General features: G+C 38.9%; 1 long non-coding RNA gene across 1 annotated transcript; it reads right to left on the bottom strand.

Annotated features, from left to right (window-relative positions):
- Positions 1-938: 938 nt before the first annotated feature.
- Positions 939-15,043, bottom strand: LOC110198639 (uncharacterized). Its single transcript, XR_002321771.2, has 2 exons — positions 14,799-15,043; positions 939-4,108 (listed from the first exon to the last, which is right to left on the bottom strand). It is a non-coding gene; the product is annotated as an uncharacterized LOC110198639 (long non-coding RNA).
- Between the last annotated feature and the right edge of the window lie 5,440 nt (positions 15,044-20,483).

Below are 20,483 nucleotides of genomic sequence, written 5' to 3'. Positions count from 1 at the left end.
TGGGGATAACAATAGCACCTACATCCCAGGGTTGTTATCAGGATTAAATGAAATAATGTTTGTGCCTGGTACATAGTAAATGCTATGTAAATATTATAATTTTATATATTATAATATATATAATTATAATATTATAATTATTAAACTATAAGTTATACTTAACAGGGTTAGAAAGTAAAAAAAAAACAATGAGGTTACTGTCAGGGGCCATGTAAACTTCAGATTCTTACCTCAGAGAGGGAAATAAAGTACTGAACTGAACAGTACCCTCCTTTACCAAGAGGGCAATCAGCTACTGGTATTCTTTTTTGTGGATAAAAGTTAAATCTCTTTTCCTCTCACTATGAATTTCCAGAATTAACCCTCTGTTTGGTCAGTGTCCTTGGAACCTCATCTCATCTTATTTGTTAAATTTGTGCATGTATCTGTGTGTGTTTGTGTGTATGTGTGTGTTATATGAATGTGTTATAAGGTAGCCAGACTGAAAAAAATGTCATCTCTCATGGTCCTTTAGCTCAGATACTACTACAGATAAACCAAAATTATTATTACAATGCAACAAAATTGGCATCATACCAGTTTCTAATGGTAATTTTATCATAAATATTTAAAATCCTTTAGAACAGTTTTTATTCTTAGATATGTTGATTGCAATGATAAAGTAATTTAGTATAGAAAGCCAAGGATTTTTTCTGCATAACTACAATGATAAAACTTTTGATTCCAGATATTTATAGGTAGTATATTTTTTAACTTGCCAGTGTAATATGTCTTCCAATAACCAGAAAATAAATGAAAAGAAGAGAAATTTCTCACACATTGCAGCTATAGTGAGGTATGAAACAATCATAGTCAACTATTGACTAACAGAGAGAACTCAGGAGAAAATAGTAGATCAGTGACTGAAATATTAAACTCTGTCAGAAGAAACTTGTGAGTATTTTTGTACAACAATTTTATAACAAAATGTCAGATATAAACAGAAAAATAGCAAAGTTATTTATTTTTTTTCCATACTTCTGCCTCTCTGCTTTCAATTTAATTCAACGATCATTTGTTTAGGGCCTAAAGGTATGATGTGTTTTGCTAGGTGCTGCAGATACAAAGATAAAAATGAAAAGCAACCCCTTCCCTCAAGAATCTTACATTCCCCAAGGGGTTTACATGTAGAGATAAGTAAACACAATATTTTTTCAGGAGGGGAAAAGGCACTAATAACTAGGGTGCAGGGGAGGCATTAGTCGCCTTCAGCTTCCTTACTTCGTTTTCCCCTATGCATTTTTCTTTTTATATTGCTTCAGTGTAATTCCATTCTTCAGGTTCTGTTTTCTCTGCTTCTTATTATTTCATCAAGTTCTACCTAGTTCTTTCTATTTCTCATAGTTATCAATCTTAATTTCATTGTTGTCTCAACACATTAATATATAAAAGGTAAATCAATCATTTCCCAGTTTGGAGACATTTAGAAATTACATTTTAAGGAGGAAACCCAGGTCAATCATTTCTTCATTCCTCTCCAGGCTGTACCCCTCACTCTCTGCAGGATTTTGTCTACCATGTCATAGAAACCTTTTCATCCTAGAAGCTCACTCCTTCCCTGGACTACTTTTCACATTGGGAGTATCCTCTGCCTCTCTCTTTGATTAGCTTGCTTCTCTGAGACCCTCCATTTTAAGGAGGAGGCCCAGGCCAACAGTGCCTTCATTCCTCTCCGTGCTGCACTCCTCACTCTCCACAGGACTTTGTCTACTATGCCCCAGTGCTGAGTACCTTCATTCTGATCCTCCCCCTACTCTTGTTTTCCCCAGTTAGAATGTAAGTACCTTGAGAGCTGGGATTGTCTTTCTTTCAGCTGACCTAAAGCAAACACATGTGTTCCCAAAAAGCATTTCTGCATGCAAAATCATGTAATTAAAAAACACACGAGTTATGGGGAAAATGAGGTTGGGACATAATACTCAAAATTTTCACCAGTGATGTTGAGGGGCAAGGGCATGGGTCACAGAGTCATCTAGAAAGAATTCAAGCTCAGGCTATCTCCAAATCAAGTAAAGGTGTTTCTTTGGAGTAACACACCCAGTGGGCTTTTCTCCTTAAGGGAGACAGCTGCCCAGTCAGGAGAAACTAAAGATTTTTATTGAGGAAACCTGCCAAGTGGGCAGGGAGATGAGGTAATCAGGCATATGCAGTAAAGGGGCTGTACTTGCCAGCCCATTTGCCCAGGGCAGAGGGGCCCCTGTTAATCTCATCATCTCCAGAAAGGCTTCAGCTAATCTCATCATCTCCCTCCTCAAGAAGTAGGTACCCAAATTCATTTGGGGAAAAGGGGATGAAGGTCTCTTCTGCCACTGTTTCAGGCTGACAAGGGTGGTAGAGATGTCCCTGCTTAAATGGGTTTCTCCCTTGAAGGGAAAGATGAATTAAACTGAGCATATGTGTAATCCGGGGGATGTTGGGATGTCTCTATGGAAGTGTAGCCGTCCTGGGCTATCATCTGTAGTTTAATAGACTACAGCCTAGAGGATACAAACCTAGTGAGGAGATTCAGGATGCATGGGCCAAGTATCAGGAATAAAAGGATAATAAGAAAGGGGGGTTAGCAAGGGTGAGAGAAGGGTCAGAACCAGGAACTTGCTCTGGAATCCCCTCAAAGAAGTTGCTGGCCGAGGTCTTTTATCCATCTGGCTTCCTTGAGGATGCATTCAGTCCTTAGTTCAACCTGGCAGGAATTATTAGTGTAGATGCAACAGGAGGTGTTGGCCAAGGCACAGACACTCCCTGCTGAGACTAGGAGGTAATCCAAAGTAATGTGATTGTCTAGTAGGGGTGGGGAAACCACATGTGGCTTGTCCTCAACTGAGGCCCTTTGACCAGAATCCAAATCCCCATTTGTTCTGTGAAGTTTGGATTGGTCAAAGGGCCTCATTTGAAGACCTAGAGGGCCACATGTGGCCTTGAGGCCAAAGGTTCCCCACCCCTGGAGGACCACATTGGCCAAGGAATCAAGGAACTTTTTGAAGAGATTGGGAGGGGTCCTGGGCGAGGTCTTCAATGGCTAAAGTAAGATTAACAAGGACTTAATTAAGTTCTAAATAGCCTAAGTACAGGACCAAGAAGGTCCCCACTCTTCCCAAAATCTGTCAAAGAAACTGTGCTTTCTATGGTGGGGAGTACTAGTGGTAGATGCCTTATTGATAGAAATGGTGGGATATAAGCAGCCCAGGGTACTAGTCTATACTGCTTATATGGGGTGAGGCACTGGGCGGTGAAAACACCTGAGGGGTATCACTGTTGGAGGTGTTTTAAACTCACAGAAGATACACCCCCAGGGTCCACAGATGATATTGGTGCCTCCAGGCATCCTGGCCACAAGACTCCAAAGGTGAGTCTGGTTGTGGGATGGCAGCACGGTGTTGAGGTTCTGGAGCAGTTGGCTAGGACTTTTTAGGGGGTCCTGGCTGAAACGCACCAGTAAAAAAGTAGAGAAGTATGCAATTAATGGCCTTTGCGCCATTGCAAAGTGGGTAGGTGAATCTGACACTTTCACATGGGCCACTCACAACTTGATACATGTATTGTGTCGAACACTGGAAGTCATTGCCAGCCATAAAACAGGGAATCAAAGGAGTGGTATTAAAGAAGTTCCACAAAGGTGTGGCCAGGACAAAAGAAGAAGCCTTAGCAGGCCCATGCTCAGTTACTGCAGGGAAAGGTGGCCTGGTGGGCTGTGCAGCAGACCTCCTATAAGAAAGTGCTTGGGGGTGGTGGAGGCAGACCTAAGAGTTTGTAATCCTGCCTCATCCTACCACCTCACCTCTCCAGAAGAGACAGATTTCCCCCCAGGGCTTTTGCTTGATGCCTCCAACATAAAGCAAAAATGTAAGTAGAAGTAGAAGAGTAAGCATTCTCTAGGGCAAAGGAAATGATTAACTTGTCTGGGAAATAGGTAATTGGTCTGAGCACAGATAAAAATTATCAAAAGTGAAACAAGGAAAAGCTAGAGTATCACCCAAAAGAGGTCACCCTTGTCCATTCACAGTTCCCCCAGATTTCTTCTGGAACAGCAGTCGCAGGTACTCAATAGGCTCACAGGTGTATTTCAGGGTACCTGGGGAGGAAACAGGGAAGGGAGCAGATTTAATTCAGGGATACATAAGTCCAACTGGGTAAGCCTGAGTAAACTTGACCACAATGGGAGTGGTAAGCAAAACTCAATATGGTCCTGTCCAAGTGTTCACTCCCCTGGGCCTTCTAGGACATCAGTTACACCATGTCACTTGGGTTCACAGAGCCTTGTTGCAGCAATCATTTGGTTTTGGGAGATGTTCATTAGCATACTTGGTCAGAGCATTCCAGACTGTACCCAGCTGCATTGCAAACTGGGTAATTAGGAGTTGCTCTAGATCCACAAGTATGTCAGAGGTTAGAAAGGGTCACCCATGAAGGAACTTGAAGGAACTAAGCTTAATGTTATTCCTGGGGATGATGAGGACCCGCAACAATGCTATTAGGAGAATTTTTATCCAGTCCTTATGCATCTCCTGAAACAACCTGGTCAGGACCAACTTGAGAGTGTGTTCAAATTGTTATCACATACATCAGTCAGTCATACTGGAACAAATTTTTGTTTTCACAAGTGTTACAGCAGAACTGACAGCATTTGTGTTACCAGCATTTAGCAGGGTCTGGTACATAGTAAGTGCTTAATAAATACCTGTTGTTTTTCTTATTATTTAGGTTATCTCCAGGTCTGTGGTATTGGGAGACAGGGAGGCAGTACAATCACAACTGTATCTATAAATATCTTTGAACAGATGGCTTTTTTTTTCACATGATGCCCTCAAAACATGTTTCCAGTATTGGGATTAATGGGTCAATGAATTGGATCACTTTTGCAGTTTTCGCAATTTTCTGTCACATTACTTTCCAAAGTGATTCCATCAATATGTAATTCTAAATTTAAGATCCTAATTTCTGTCATATTTGCAGTAAACATTTTCCCTAATGTATTTTATCTTGATTATATTTTATTGTAAATAATTTAATTATTATTTAACCAAGTACATCTCCTTCATCTCCAATAATGTTTCTTTTTATTTAATAAATACAGATTTATCTATCCTCCAAAAGGTAGTATCATACATTGGAAAAGAATACTGAATTTAGAATCAGAGGACCTGGTTTCAAATACTACCTGCCACCTTATGTAATCTTAGGTGATTTAACCACTCTGAGCCTCAGTTTCTCATCTATAAAATGAAAGAATTGGACTAGATGACATCTAAGGTTCCTTATATCTCTGAATCTATAAGCTCTGGAAAATGAGATAAATATATTTTTTCTTTAAGCTTTTATGATTTGTTTTTTATTGCTTGTCATAGGATCTAGGTAGAATTTTTTATAGTACATACTATGAGATGTGGATGTATATTTACTTTTTGCCATATTGGTAACTCGTATTACCAACTACATTTGTATTACAACTACATAATACCAACTGCAACAGTGAATACTTTCCCTAATTTTTAATTTTCCATAGGTTTCCCAAATACTAAACATCTGTACATAGTTGGATTAGTGTAGAATAGTGATTATGTTTTATTGGTCTATTTTGGTATGTTTTGCCCAATACCAAGTAATTTTGTTAACTACTTTATTATATTTATTGATGTATTTGTATATTAATATATTTATTATATTTATTTTGAAGTCTTGAAGTACATATCCACCTTCATCAGCTTTGTTGTTTTTGTTTTGTTTTCAACATGGTTCTTGGTAATATTGTTTTTTAATACAAATTTCATTGTGATTAGCATTGACTTCAAACTGGGTAATCTGTGTAACCTCCTCCAATTCTTATTATATTTGGAACAACAGGCAAGTCATTTGGCCTAAGTCTCAGTTTTCCCTTCTGTACAATGGGAATCATACTTGTATTACCTGCTTCATGGGTTTGCTGCAGGGAAAATGATTTCTAAAACTTAAAGCACTTTATAAATTGTTTTTATTTTATTCAAGTCTACTCTGACCTTTGACTGTACCCTGTTTTTTCATGCCTCAGTATCTATGCACATACTGTTGTCCCCTATAAACCCCACCACCACTTCCTCTGTTTGCCTGTTCAATTCCTACCTATTCCTTAAGATCCTTCTCAAGTGTTACATCCCCCTTTGAGACCTCCTTTGATCTCCCTAGTCAGTATCCTCTCCCCTCAAGCCTCCTGTACTTCTTTGTTCTGCGATACTGTAATACACTTGTATGATATTGTATACTATAGCTATCTGGATTTTTGTCAGAGATCTGTGTTTCATCTAGACTTTGTAACTCCCTCAGTGCCTAATGGTGTTCTGCCCATGATAAGTGTTTAATGGCTGTTGAATTCAATTTACTGGATGATACAGTCAGCAATTTCTGTGTCTAAACTTTGATCTCTCCCAAGTCATTGACCCTGACAACATCGATGTCTGTGTAGCATTCCATAATGACTATACATGTAATACATTTCATCACTGTTGGTCAGATATTTTTACACCCAATTCTAAGGGATGGTCTTCACTTTTAATTTACCAGGAGATTGTTGCAGTAGGATATGACTCAAAATGTATGGATTATCAAGTAGAGTCTGGCAATCCATTTGTGAACTCAAAAACCATCATCTACATAGGATCACAGATTTAGAGCCAGAAGGAACCTTAGAAGTCAAACCACCTCATTGTACAGGTGAGGAAACTGAATCCCAGAGAAGTTAAATGGCTTACCCTGGGTCACACAGCTAGTAAGTATCTGAGGTAGAATTTAATGATTTCCTTTTTTGATCCCTCAGTCAGAAATGACCATTCTTTCCTGTGATTCCCCCATAGCCCTGTGTAGAGCTCACCTAACAGTCTACCTTTGTATTATATCCTGTTTTCTTTATTAGATTATAAACTCCTAGAAGACTGAGGCTGTCTTATTCATCTTTGTTAGCTTCCTGTTAAAAAATGCAGAGAATTATCCTTTTCAGCAATAACATGAGTAGCTAGCCCAGACTGGAAGAGGGCTCCTAAGGCCTCCTGTGGTTAGATGGAAAAGAAAGCGGATGAATCAGTAGAGTTTCAGTTTCTAATATCCTACAGAGGGGAAAAAATGCTGTTGGCTAGTGAAAGATGAGCAAAGAACAAGCATATAGCTGAGAATATCTGCTCTTATTTCAGAGGAAGGATAATATCAATAATTATGCTAACAAAAAACAATTTATTGCCTTACCTCCTGGGTTGTGTCATGAACGTGACATGTCTGTTTACTTGAATATCATTTTCTGTTCCCTGCTACGTGGCTTAGGGGTAGGGTGCTGGAACTAGAGTCTGGGAGACCTGGGTTCAAATCCTACATCAGATACTTACTAGCTGTGTAACCCTAGACAAATCATTTAACCTCTCTGTACTTCAGTTTCCTCATATATAAAGTGAGGGCAGCAGGCTTGATGAGCTTTCAGTTGGGCCTTTGGGCTCTAAATTTATGATCTTTTGACATCTCTACTGATTTAATGATGTAGAAAGGACAACAGACTAAAAAGGCAGAGCACTGGGTTTGGAGTCAGAAGACTCAGGTTCATAGCCTGCTTCTGTCACGAACTATATGGCCCTGGACAAGTCATTTAACCTTTTAGCTCTTCACTTTCTTAATCTGTAAAATTAAGCAATTGTATTAGATGATCCCTAAGGTCCATTTTAGCTCTGAATCTTTAGTCCCGTGGTATTTTGATTGATATTGCATTAAATCTTGATATAAAATTTTGATTTGTATTGCAGCGAATTAATTTGGGAAGTATAGTTACTTCTACTTAAAAAAACTTTTACATTGAAATTCTGGTCTAATATAGATGTTATATAATATATTTATAATCTAATATAGAAAAATATAGTCTAATAATATATAGAAATTATATGCTAATAGTCTTAAGCTACTCCCTGAGCAAATATATTCTTCTGATGATGTTACATCATTATAGATCACGGAACTCTGGTATCCAAAGAATTAAAACTGAGGAACATCCAAAGGGTAATAGAGAATAGCATGGTGAGTGTGAGCAGGTTATGGGTTAGAAACATTAGAAATAAGAAGTATGAAAGATAAGTACTATAAAACATGACATCAAAGAAATGTATGAATGAAAGAGAATGAAAAGGAGGGTTAATCCCTTGACAGATGACAGATGGGCAGTCTGCATGCTCCATTAGTATCCTTGCACTATTAAGAGAAAATATTGAGAAAAAGGCCCATAACATGTCAGGTTACTACCCTAAATTAAACTTATGAGGAAACATGGACAAGAATTGCACAAGATATACAGGCATTGATTGATTCATCCCTGTTATGGCCAAGATCACAGATCCATTTGAGTATGCATTTATTCTTACTATATTGATCTGATCCATCCAAGAACAGTAACTGTCTTTCTAATTATGTAGATATTTCTTTATTTTTCTAATTCTAGTTTTTCAGTTATTTTATATAAAAATCATATGTACGTGATCCTGAGGACCTACAGAAAATCATTGACTAGTGTTATGGAAATAGTGGAGCAAACCTATATATAAAATAACTTTGTGTGAACTTCAGTTCTATCTTTAGTAATGCACAGACTCCTTATTTTAATAAGTAACTCATCTCAGGGAAAGACAGGAGTGCCAATAGATGAAAAGAAGGATGAGAGAACACAGATGAGTTCATTACACACCAAAGAGGGGAGTGATAGCCAGCAGAGATCATATCAATATAGCCAAGAGAAGAGTCACCACCAAAATGCAAGACTTCCAGAGTCCATATCCTGGGGGAAATTTAAACTCTAGATCTCCTGCCTCGGAATGTGGCCACCATCCTGACTGTGTGTCATGTAGCCCATTATATCAACTGTACCCAGACAAACTTTACAATCTGCTCTGGCTATCTTCTTGCCATTCTCCCTGCCTGCCACTATACCTTTTGGACTAATGGAGCTCCAGAGTCTATAAACTGAGGGACTTAACCCTCTCAGTGCTAGAACTCCTACCCTATGGCTCACATGGTCTGATGGGTAAGTGTGTTATATGGTCCACTGTGCATAATGGATGGCAGTCATATTTCACATTCTAGCCCAATCATCCTCTCACTATCTACCTTCCCAGTATGCATTTACTCTTTCCCCTTCTCCAGTTCCAGAACTGTAATCAAACTAATATTGCCATTACTACTGGAAGGGATATATTGACCAATTTAGCTGGCTCTATCATCCCTCTGACTTCCCAAAACATACCACCCCTCTCAGGCCACCATTCCTCCTTGTTTTCTTTTATTAGAATGTATTGGGGCAGCTAGATGTTGCAGTGGATACATCACTGGCCCTGAAGTCAGGAGTACCTGAGCTCAAGTCTGGCCTCAGACCAAATACTTGACACTTACTAGCTGTGTGACCCTGGGCAAGTCACTTAACTCCAATTGCCTGGGGAGGGGGGAAAGAATGTATGCAGGAACTTTCTCATTTTTTGTCAATCATTCAATCAATAATCCAAAAAAAAATGGAGGGGTTTGTCTTGGCAAGAAGTAGGGGCACCTTTTCATGCTAAGTGGGTGAAGGAACAGATAGAGGCAGAAGAGATGAGGAAGAGGAGGGAAAAGTGAACTCACCATGACATGGTCTCAATTTTTTTTCTTTAAAATGAAAGAAGATTTTCCACTGAGAAGGAGGAAGGGGAGAATAAAAAGTTTGAGGATGGAAGAAAGAGTTTAGAAGAGCCTCTGTGGAAAACAAAATAGTGGATTAACAAAGGAAGTATAGAAAGATTGTCTAGTATCAGTTTGCATTTATATCCTTAATGCTTAGCACATAATAAGAGCTTAAGAAATGCTTGTTCATTCATTACAGGTAAAGAAACTCTAGCTCTGAGAGCTGTGCAGAGTCACAGTTAGCAAGCTTCACACAGAGGATTCAAACCCTAGTCACCCTTTGTCCAGATCCAGTACTAGATCTTCTATTTCATGCTAATTCATTTAAATACTTCTGGAAAATTCAAATTCCAGCCACTTACATGATGCCCTTAGTAGGAAGACTAGATAAGCTATATACACAAATATGGGAAAGATCTGGTTTTCTTCAATTTGAGAAACTCCAAATGTTACAAGTCCTTCTACCAATCATCTGTGGCTAAGTAGATAAATCCCCAAGCAGATATCTGAGGCACACAGAGGTTAAGTGACTTGTCTGAGTCGAATAGCTAATAAATCTCAAGGGCAGGATTTGAACAGAGGTCTTCATGGCTCCAAAGATAGCTTTTTATCCATCACCTCCATGCTACATCTACTGATAAGCTCCATATATCTTCATAGACATACACACAACTTAAGAAGGGAACATTAGCTTTTGTGCTGCTTCTTACTCGTTTCACCTGCCTGATGGTCTTAAGTCCTACCTTAGTTTCAGTTAAGGCTACTTGCCTTTAAAGAAAATCCATTTTGCTTAGCAAGTCTCCTCCCTCATTTATTACTACTTGCTTGAAGAAGACTGAGCCATTCACCTGCAAGGATGTGATAATCCCAAAGGTTCCATTCGAAATGTAGTTTTCTATTTCCAAGTAATACATCAAGCAAATCATTTCAACCTGTGAGTTATCCTCATTAGGGATAGATAACAAGTAATTTATTCAGGCATACCTTAAAGAAGAGCCAAAAAGGTTTAGTAAATGGGGAAAATGTTCTTCAATATAAACATTTGGGACTTGGTGACTAATCCAGTTGCTTGCTGAATACTTCTCATGTAAATTCATTCTATGCATCTGCCTCCTCTTCCTCCTGGGAAGTAACATAGGCCTCTGAGGCACTTGACAATCATTTCAATTAGCTAATAATCCAATTTGAACATAATCAAAGTATTATAGGCAAATTTAGGAAGTATAAAGATTCACCTGTAGCGTAATAGCTGGTTATCAAAGATATTAGCATTTTGTCCTTTTCAGAATGAAATTATAAGATTTGCCCTAAGGAACTCAGGAAATAGTGCCAATATGCTGCATCTATACCTTATTTTTTTTTTAGGGTACAAGGTAATTTATAGGCCTGAATGAATCCTGTCAGCAAACCAAGGAGCTGAGACTACTGCTGCTCGTCCCACTCGCCTTCTCAGGGCTTCTCACAGGTAACATTTGATAACCTGCCTCTGCCATTTCTGCACAGGATGGGCTCATACCTATAATGCTCACCCCCCCATTTGCCTGGTTTTCTTTCCCTAACCCTAAATGCGCTCTACACAAGGCCTTTCCTGATGCCCTCAGCTGCTAGTCCTTGTCCACCATTTACTGTTACCTTGAAATCATCACTATTGTCATTATTAGACTGGATCTTCCTATCTTGCCAAGATTGGAAGTACAAGGGTGAGTAACAAGGGTTACTCACAGGCCTACTTTGATCAGCACAGGAGCTTTGACTGATTTTACTTTCCAATCTGGACCAATTTGCCCTCCCTTAGGCAATCTGTTGCCCTCCTTCTCCCGGCCCCCTGCTAAGGGTTCATCATATTGATTCTGAACTTAGTGTACACATCATACTGGCTTTGCCCATTATAGCTTATAATTCCAAAGCTTTTGTTTATTTGTTTAGACCAGATAAATATTTATTTCTTAATATTTCTGGAGAAAGAGAAAAAGAGGGTTTTTAAAATGCTTCCCCAGGGCTAGGGATCTTCATGTAGCGCTCTTCTCTCTCTCTCTCTGTCTCTCTCTCTCTCTGTCTCTCTCTCTCTGTCTCTCTCTCTCTGTCTCTCTCTCTCTCTCTCTCTCTCTCTCTCTCTCTCTCTCTCTCTCTCTCTGTCTGTCTCTTTCTCTCTTTAAAATTTTTATTTCCAGGCTGTTTGGTTGAGGAAATATTCTGTAATATCTGCCTGGCAGTTTTAACCAGCAGCAGTTCAAGAAAAATAAACAAAAATATATTGCCAAAAAAACAAACAAACAAACAAACAAACAAATAAATAAATAAAATGCTTCCCCAATTCCTTCCCATAGCTTCATATCAAATTGTTGTGCACAGTGCAACTGGATTATTGTAAAAGTCAGAAAATCCACTAATTCTCTATTCCCTACCAAATATCTGGCATTATTACAAGAGTAATTGCTGTGGATTGTCTAGGCTTTCCTGGGGGGTTTGAGCTCCCACATATTAGCCTTCTCAGTTCCACATGTATGCTTTCCAGTATTGCTGAGTTGGGGGCCAGATTCCCTTCATAGTGCCATAGGTTTGGTACATTGTGAGTAGCTTTACTTCTAACCTGCATTAAAAGGGTGTTCTGGAGCTTGGAGATAGTTCGTACTGACTTACAGCAGCCAATTGTTAAATTGTTTTTAGTGTGAGCATTTACACCTCAGTATTGGCAAATGCTACAAATCAGGGCTTGATTTATTGTTTTATTGATTGCCTGGACTTAATAAAGTAATGTAGAAAATGCTAATAATGATAGATTAAACTTCAAAGTGTGTTGTGTGTACATTCCCTACCCCTTCTCCAATAGAGCCAGTTGTTAAACATTGACCAGGATGCCACTGCTGGAGACCATGCAGGAATAACTCCACAGCCATAAGTCTGAAGAGAATTCTTGATTCCTTGAACTATTTGCACAATTTAACAAGTGCAGTCATTAGCTATATCCCACAACTGGTCATTCATGAAATTCTGGACCTCAGAACCTGCTTTCTCTCATTAGAATACCTCACCCTCCTAGGCAATTCATTCATTAACAAAGAGAGTTCCCCCATGGTTGCCTAATGCAGATATGGTATAGAACTCCCCCAATCCCACCTGAGTTGATTCAATAGGCTCCTGTCGTAAGGAGAGTAGCTTTTCTAATTATGCCAGCTAGTGGTCTCTTTAGTCCTTCATATACAGTCCAGAGTAAAACTGCCATTTGGGATTTATCATAAAAGTTATATCTCTCCTAGACAGGAGGACATGGACGTGCTTGTCAAGTCTCTAAGTTATGTCAGATAGCTGTGGTTCTAGATTGATGATGATGATGATAATGATATTGGGAAACAACTTATCAAAGAAAGGGTCATTTTAAAAATCCTCAGTATAGTGTTTCCAAACATCTACCTTGTTCCCCAGTTTTAGGCTCCATGAAGAAATAGTAATTTGGTCACATTCTTAGGTCAAGTATCAAAAATTATGGCTATATTACCTAACAAAATGTAGTGAGTGATATCACTGTAGAGGAGAGTAATTGTATGGCAGTAATAGTAACCATCTGTACATCAATCATTACAGATAGGTTGCATACCAATATGCATTTTTACCAAATATCTTCTTTAAAAAGGAGGGGCCCACACTGTCCACTAAGTAGGAGACTTCAGGTAAAGATACATAATAGTTAAGTGCATCTAGCTCTTCTACACAGAATGTCTCACATTCCCAGGTAAACCTTTCACAGTTCCTTCCAGAAAGGCATTCATCAAGAATTACTGTACAATCTTTTATCTTGGAGCTGGTAGACACAGAACCACAAGGTAGTCTTTTTGTTCTGGGGTGCCACACTCTTTTCTTTAGACAAGGTACAGACAAGGTATAGTGCAATCACTATACCCTTTTGCCTCCATCAAAGCAAAAGTTCATCTATGGTGGAATACATGAACTCAGTATTGAAGAGCCTAGCCTTCAGCAGTCATTTGGTGGTCAATAGTAATCTGGTTACAAAAATCTTTCAGCAGTTTCTCTTAGCTTGGAATTTAGCAGTAGGAAGCTTTTCCCAACACCTCTTAATTCCAGTGCCTTTCCTCTGTGAATTATTTCCTATCTATCATGTATATAGCCTGCTTTGGATATATTTGTTTGCATGTTGTCTCCTCCATTATCTTGCAAGCTCCTTGAGGGCAGGGACTGTATTTTGCCTCTCTTTGTATCCTCAGAACTTAGTACAGTTCCTGGCACATAGTAGGTACCCAATAAATGTTTATTGGTTGATTAGATAAACTTCAATTTATCCTAAAAATGCATACATTATAATAAGAACATATTCTATCATTTACTCATTTGAACAAAATCTACTAATATGATAAAAGAAAAAGACATCATATTTGCTGTTCTTTGTATCTTAAAGGTTAGCATTTGTATAGCTATTAAGTTTTGCATATACACACAGATGTATATATACACACATATGCATTATCTGTGACAGGATTTTATTTTATTTTTATTTTATTTTATTTTTTTTGGCTGGGCAATGGGGTTAAGTGACTTGCCCAGGTCACACAGCTAGTAAGTGTTATGTGTCTGAGGCCGGATTTGAACTCAGCTCCTCCTGAATCCAGGGCCAGTGCTCTATCCACTGCGCCACCTAGCCACCCCTTGTGACAGGATTTTAACTCAGGTCTTCCTGACCCATTGTTGCAACCTAGCTGGATCCTTAGTCTATTTTTCCAACATAATGTCCCTGGCGCATTAGATAGGCACAATAATATTGTTGGGCTTTTGGAGAAAAATTTTCAGCCAAAATTTTGTACTTCAGCAACACCAATAGCAATCCTGCCACATATAATTATTAGCTGTATGATCCTAGTCAAGTAAATAACTTTAATTTCTTATCCTTAGTTTCTTTATCTTTAAAATGTGGGTAATAATAATAATAATAACAATAATATTCCATAGGGTTGTTGTAAGGATGAGTAAGGCTTTATATACAAATATGGACATATTCATACATATATCTATGTAAGCATTCGTAGGTATATGTTTATATTCATATATATCTATGTAAATATACTTAGGTATATATATATACTCATATATGTGTATATACAAACCTTGTTCTTGTTCATCCTTTGTTTTTGAAGAGGACCATTTATACCATGGGGGGAGAGCTTGACTTGAGCATGAATTGAATTTAAGTGAAGCAGAGTTGCACAAAGTTGTCAGCCTCACGCTGTATTCCAGAGTCATCAAAGTCCAGTGTCAAGACAAAAGGCAATGTCCACGGATGCTGTAGATGACCTAGATGTCTTTGATGTCTGATCCTAAGCTCTCCACAGCAGCTTCTTCAGCCACCTTGAAGCTGTTGGAACAAATTGTTCTCATTAGCCCATTCCACCAGAGGAAGTCTTCACATGCTTGAGGTAGCCAACCCCCCTAACTCACCCGATGGGTTTGAGGCCTGTTGTTGGTTAGCCTCAAATTGTTTAGCCTGTCTGCCAAGATGGTTTTACTAAGGTATGGCCACTGCACATGCTACATCCTCTTGGAGCCACAGGTAAGAGTTGGGTAAGGTGGGGCTGCTCATGCAGACTTTAATAGCTATACAAATGCTAACCACAAATAACATTATGCCAAACCCTGGAGCAAGGTAAGAATCACTTCTAGAATAGCTAATAAAAGCTGAAAAGGAGTTAAGATTAAGTCACAATTGTTCTACCTGAGGGGTAAAAAGGACATCAGATATTAACTATGGAGTGAACCTCAGCCTAGACCTTATTCTAAATTGTCTGGTCATTCCCAGGATGGCCTTGGACTGTACTTCTGAAAAATCCCTCTGCACAGGCTTCATGCAATCTATATAAAAACAAAGATGCCAAAGTTTGTTTATAGCCTGAATATTCCATTTAACTTTACTTTCCTGAACCAGTTGCCTGCTGTAAACATGTTTTACATTCACTCACTGAGGGACCTTCATAATATTTCACATGTTGCAATGTCTTATTTTGCAGAAAAGGGGCCTGCAGGCAATTGCCTAAGGTTCTAAATTACCAGACTTATATCAACCAACATCTCTTGATACAAGCACAATCCAAAAAATAAGATACAGATCAGCTGAATAGGCTACAGTGGTATGGTTTAGATTTCTAAGGAACAATTAAAAAAAAACATTTATCATTTAAGTACATTATAGATAGTCTACTTAATATTTTGATTACATTCCAAATATTCCTAGTAGTTGAGAACTTCACTGTTTCCAAAATGTGCTCTCAAACAGAATTTCTACCTTTGCTGTACTATTTACCAAACCCAAATTATTTCTTGGACAAACTCTGAATGCTTGAGACTATCATTAAGCAGAGGAAGAGTACTGTCTTTCAGATAAAAGTCTGTACTAGGTAGCCCTCATCAAAAGTCAGTCACAGCATTCAGATTAATGAGGATCTAACCTCCTAATGTGACATGCATCACATTAGGTACTATTGCAAAAAAAAAACAACAACAACATTTACATACAATTTCCAAATTTACAATATGAGAAAATTATAAACATGTCATTAACATAAAAGAATCTCATGGACCTGATGAGAATGGGATCTGGACCCCAAAAAGGAAAAACACTGGCCAAATCTCTGGCATTGACCTGAGGCTATAATCCTATCAACTGTCCTTTCATTATTGCCTATGCCCAATCTACCTCCTGATAGCCACAGCCACTTCCCATCCTTGATCCTATCTAGACTCCATTCTCCCTTGGCCACTGGTCTAGGTCTCAGGTGTTCTGTTTACCCCAGCTTACTGTTTACCCCACAATCCAGATCTTCCTTAGACCCTCTTCCAGTTGATGAGGTATAGATTCTTGGGGTGCTGGGACCCCAAAATCACCACATGGCGGATCCTGCCCGAATGAATTCGACTCAAATCTTCTTTCAGCCAGAGATAAAGTTTTATTAGATATGGGCCATACAGGTCAGACTCTTAAGGAATCTGAATATTAGTGATGCCTGTAAGGGTCGGGGGGAAGGGGCATGAGGAAATCTCAGCGTTTAAATGGGGGCCAGGGTGGTTCTTATATACACTCAAGTAATTTTGGGCAACTAGAGGAGGGGCTGAGAAGAGGAGTTTAGGGAGAATGGGGGTCATTCGGGAATAGACAATGAAGGGCTAGGCTTTTATTAGGGTAACAAAGAACTAGAAGGAAGAGGTTGATAAGATCAAAGGTAGTATCAAAGACTATGCTTCTTCATTAGAATTTCTAAGGGAGATAGACAGAGTTGGAATAAGAGATAAGGAAAGGCCAGTTGAGTGGAGTATAGCCTCAGACCACCATTCGAGACCAGAGTGAGGTCAAAGAAAGTTTAAGGTTTTTCTTGGGCCCGTAGACAAATGAGACCCAAATTCTTTTTGGGGATAAAAGCAAAGGTCTTATTTGGGTACATACCCCATCACAGTCACCCCAAACTACTTGGCCACTGCTAGATCTCTCCCACAGTCTTTCTGTATATAAGGGTCATTTTGTCTCCATTAAGGTGCTCAGATTCCTAAAATCTAGCCAAAGGCCCAGATTCTTATAATCTAGCCAATAGCTCAATAATGTTCAGACAAACTCCTTAAGGATCTGGCCAATATGACTGATATTCTAATAAATCTTGTCTTTACCTGAAAGAAGGCTTGGGTTAAATTCATTCAGGCAGGACCCATGTCTCTTGCTTTTGATATTTTGAGGTCCCAGCACCCCTGAACCCCTAAACCTCAACAGACCTAGAACATAAAACAAAATATATTGTCAGTCTAATCACTCAGTCAACTAGCACTTATTAAGCATCTATTACGTGCCAGGTGCTGTGCTAAGTACTAGGGATACAGTGAAAGGCAAAAAAAAGTCTTTGCTCTCAAAGAGTTCACAGTCTAACATTAACTCAAATGGATATATGTATAGACCATCTACAGAAAAAACATTCCATTTATCTATAGATTTTGTCATTCTGTACCAGTTGCTGTCAGAAACCAGTACAGAATAATTATCACTGTTGTTCTCAGACCTACAAAAGTATGGTACCAACAATTACTATCCAGAGGACAGATTACTATATTATGAATAATTGTCTCCAATTAGTTTATCTGACCTGATATAAATCTAAATTTTAAATTAATTATTTAAGGTTGCTCCATGATTTCAGCTACATTTCTAACTTCACAAGAATAGCAATGTCTGTGAAATCGTGCTTAGAAATCATTAGAAATCTGAAAACTAACTCCCACTCCCTGGAGAGGAAATGAGCGTTATCACACATGTAGTTCACAGCTCTATAGGTAATCTCTGATCTCAGAGAAGTCTAAAACTTCCTTAAAGTTGCATAGCTACTTTCTATAATACTGGGCTTTTTTTCCCTACTGGTAGGGAATCCAAAATTTAAGTCACTTCTAAACTTTAAATAAGTTCCTCTTGTATAAAGAGTTGCATTTAAATTTTTTTTTTCTGGGAAATAATGTGGTTCCTAGAGTTAGTTTGGGGCGGCATTATGGAAAGCCTTAGATCTCAAAAAGAGATGTAATATTTGGTCCTGGAGGCAAAAGGGAGTCACTGGAGTTTTCTGAGTAGTTGAGTGACTTGTACTTTAGGAAAATCATTTTGACCGGTATGAGAAAAATGTATGGATTTGAGAAGAGACTTGAAGAAGGAAAACCAATTAGGAAGCTTCAGTGATACTTCAGGTGAGAGTAATGATCTAAACTAGGATGGTGGTTGTTGGAAAGGAAAAACAAGGATAGAATGAATAAATGAAGCATTTGTTAAGAGTTTACTAAGTGCCAGTGCTAGAGATACAAATACAAAAAGCAAACACAGTACCTGCCCTCAAGGAGTTTGTATTCTAATGGGAAAGATGATACACAGACTTCCGCTTCTGGGAGCCAAGATGGCAGAGTGAAAAGGTAGTCACTCTCACCCTCCCCTATCAACCTCTGAAAACCCAGAAAATATCACCCCAGAAAAAAAAAACCTAGAACAGCTGAACTAGAAGAAAGAAGTGCAGCAACCCAGCAAACGGGTCTCCCAGTGCCTCAGCAAAAATAAGGGAAGCAGCACTACAAAGGGCCCCAGGCAGATGAGCACCCTACAGCATTCATTTGAAAGGAGCTGAAGAAAACAACCTAGAGTCTTCCTAAAGTCCCAGCCTTGCTGATTCCAACTCAACACCTCCAACTGTCAATGAGGAGGAGATCCTGAAGCCCAGGTGGTACAGCAGGCAAACACCAACACCTGGACCTCCAAATACCTCACTGAGGACATGGGAACAGGTGGAAACCAGCTCAAAAACACCAGGTGCATCGCCACTCTACCACAAAGGAATCTCCCAGTGCATTAGCAGAAACAAGGGAGGCAGCATTGCAAGAGGCCCGAGGCAGATAAACACCCTGCAGCATCCATCTAAAAGGAGCTGAAGAAAGCTGAAGGAAAGGAAAAGTAGGCAACCTAGAATTGCCTGAAAGTTCCAGCCTTGCTGATTCTAGCCCAACACTAAGTAAGCTGCTGGAACCCTACAGCCTCCAATTGCCAACGTAAGAGGCCCCAGCACACAAAGCCAGCGACCAAGACCTAGGCTCCCAGCACAAGAAACTTGGGTCAGTGCCCTCTGTTCCTCAGCAGGAGAGCTCACTCTCTTTAAAGGCCAGGAAATAAAGAAACCATGCATAAAAAGAAACGTACCATAGATTCATATTATAAGAAGAGTGGAGATCAAGACAGAAATTCTGAAGAGGACGACATTGTCAACAAACCCACATCTGCAACCACAAAAGGGAATATATGAACTGATCTGAAGCCCAAAAAGCCTTCTTAGAAGAGCTCAAGAAGGATTCTAAAAGTCTAATGAGAGAGGTAGAAGAATCCTTAAAAAATACAATTGGACAATTGGAAAAAAAAGTACACTGAAGAAAACAAGTCCCTAAAAAACACAATTGGCAAACTGGAAAAAAAGTACACTGAAGAAAACAAATCCCTCAAAAATACAACTGCCAATTGAAGAAGGAAGTACAAAAGCTAACAGAAGAAAACAATCTGTTAAAAACTAGAATTGGACAAATGGAAACCAATGACTCTATGAGAGAGCAAGAATCAGTCAAACAGCAATTAGAAAATGAAAAAAAGGATGAAAACATGAAATACCTCATCGGTAAAACAACTGACCTGGAAAATTGATCCAGGAGAGACAATTTAAAAACTATTGGACTACCTGAAAATCATGATGAAAAAAAGAGCCTGGATAGTATCTTTCAGGAAATCATAAAGGAAAACTGCCCTGAAGTCCTAGAATCAGAAAGTAAAATAACCATAGAAAGAATACACCGCTCACCACCTCAAAGAGATCCCAAGTTGACAATGCCAAGGAATATAATAACAAAATTCCAAAATTACCAGATGAAAGAGAAGGTGCTGCAAGCAGCCAGAAGGAAACAATTTAAATATCATGGAACCACAGTCAGGATTACACAGGACCTTGCAGCTTCTACATTAAAAGACCGCAGGCCAGATTTGAACTCCAGTACTACTGACTCCAGGACGAGCATAGAACACGATATTCTGTAAGGCAAAGGACCTTGGATTGCAGCCAAGGATCAACTACCCTGCAAAAATGAGCATGATTTTTTAAGGGAGAAGATGGATATTCAATGAAATAGGGGACTTCTAAACCTTCCTCATAAAAAGACCAGAGCTCAACAGAAAATTTGATCTTCAAGTACAAGATTCAAGAAAGACATAAAAAGGTAAATGGGACAGAAAGATACAAAATGTTGTT

The sequence above is a fragment of the Phascolarctos cinereus genome, unplaced genomic scaffold (assembly GCF_003287225.1).
Source record: "Phascolarctos cinereus isolate Bilbo 61053 unplaced genomic scaffold, phaCin_HiC Scaffold_4;HRSCAF=312, whole genome shotgun sequence".
Taxonomy (NCBI): domain Eukaryota; kingdom Metazoa; phylum Chordata; class Mammalia; order Diprotodontia; family Phascolarctidae; genus Phascolarctos; species Phascolarctos cinereus.
Note: the sequence above shows the minus strand (reverse complement) of the source record. Positions and strands in the feature narration are given on the sequence as shown.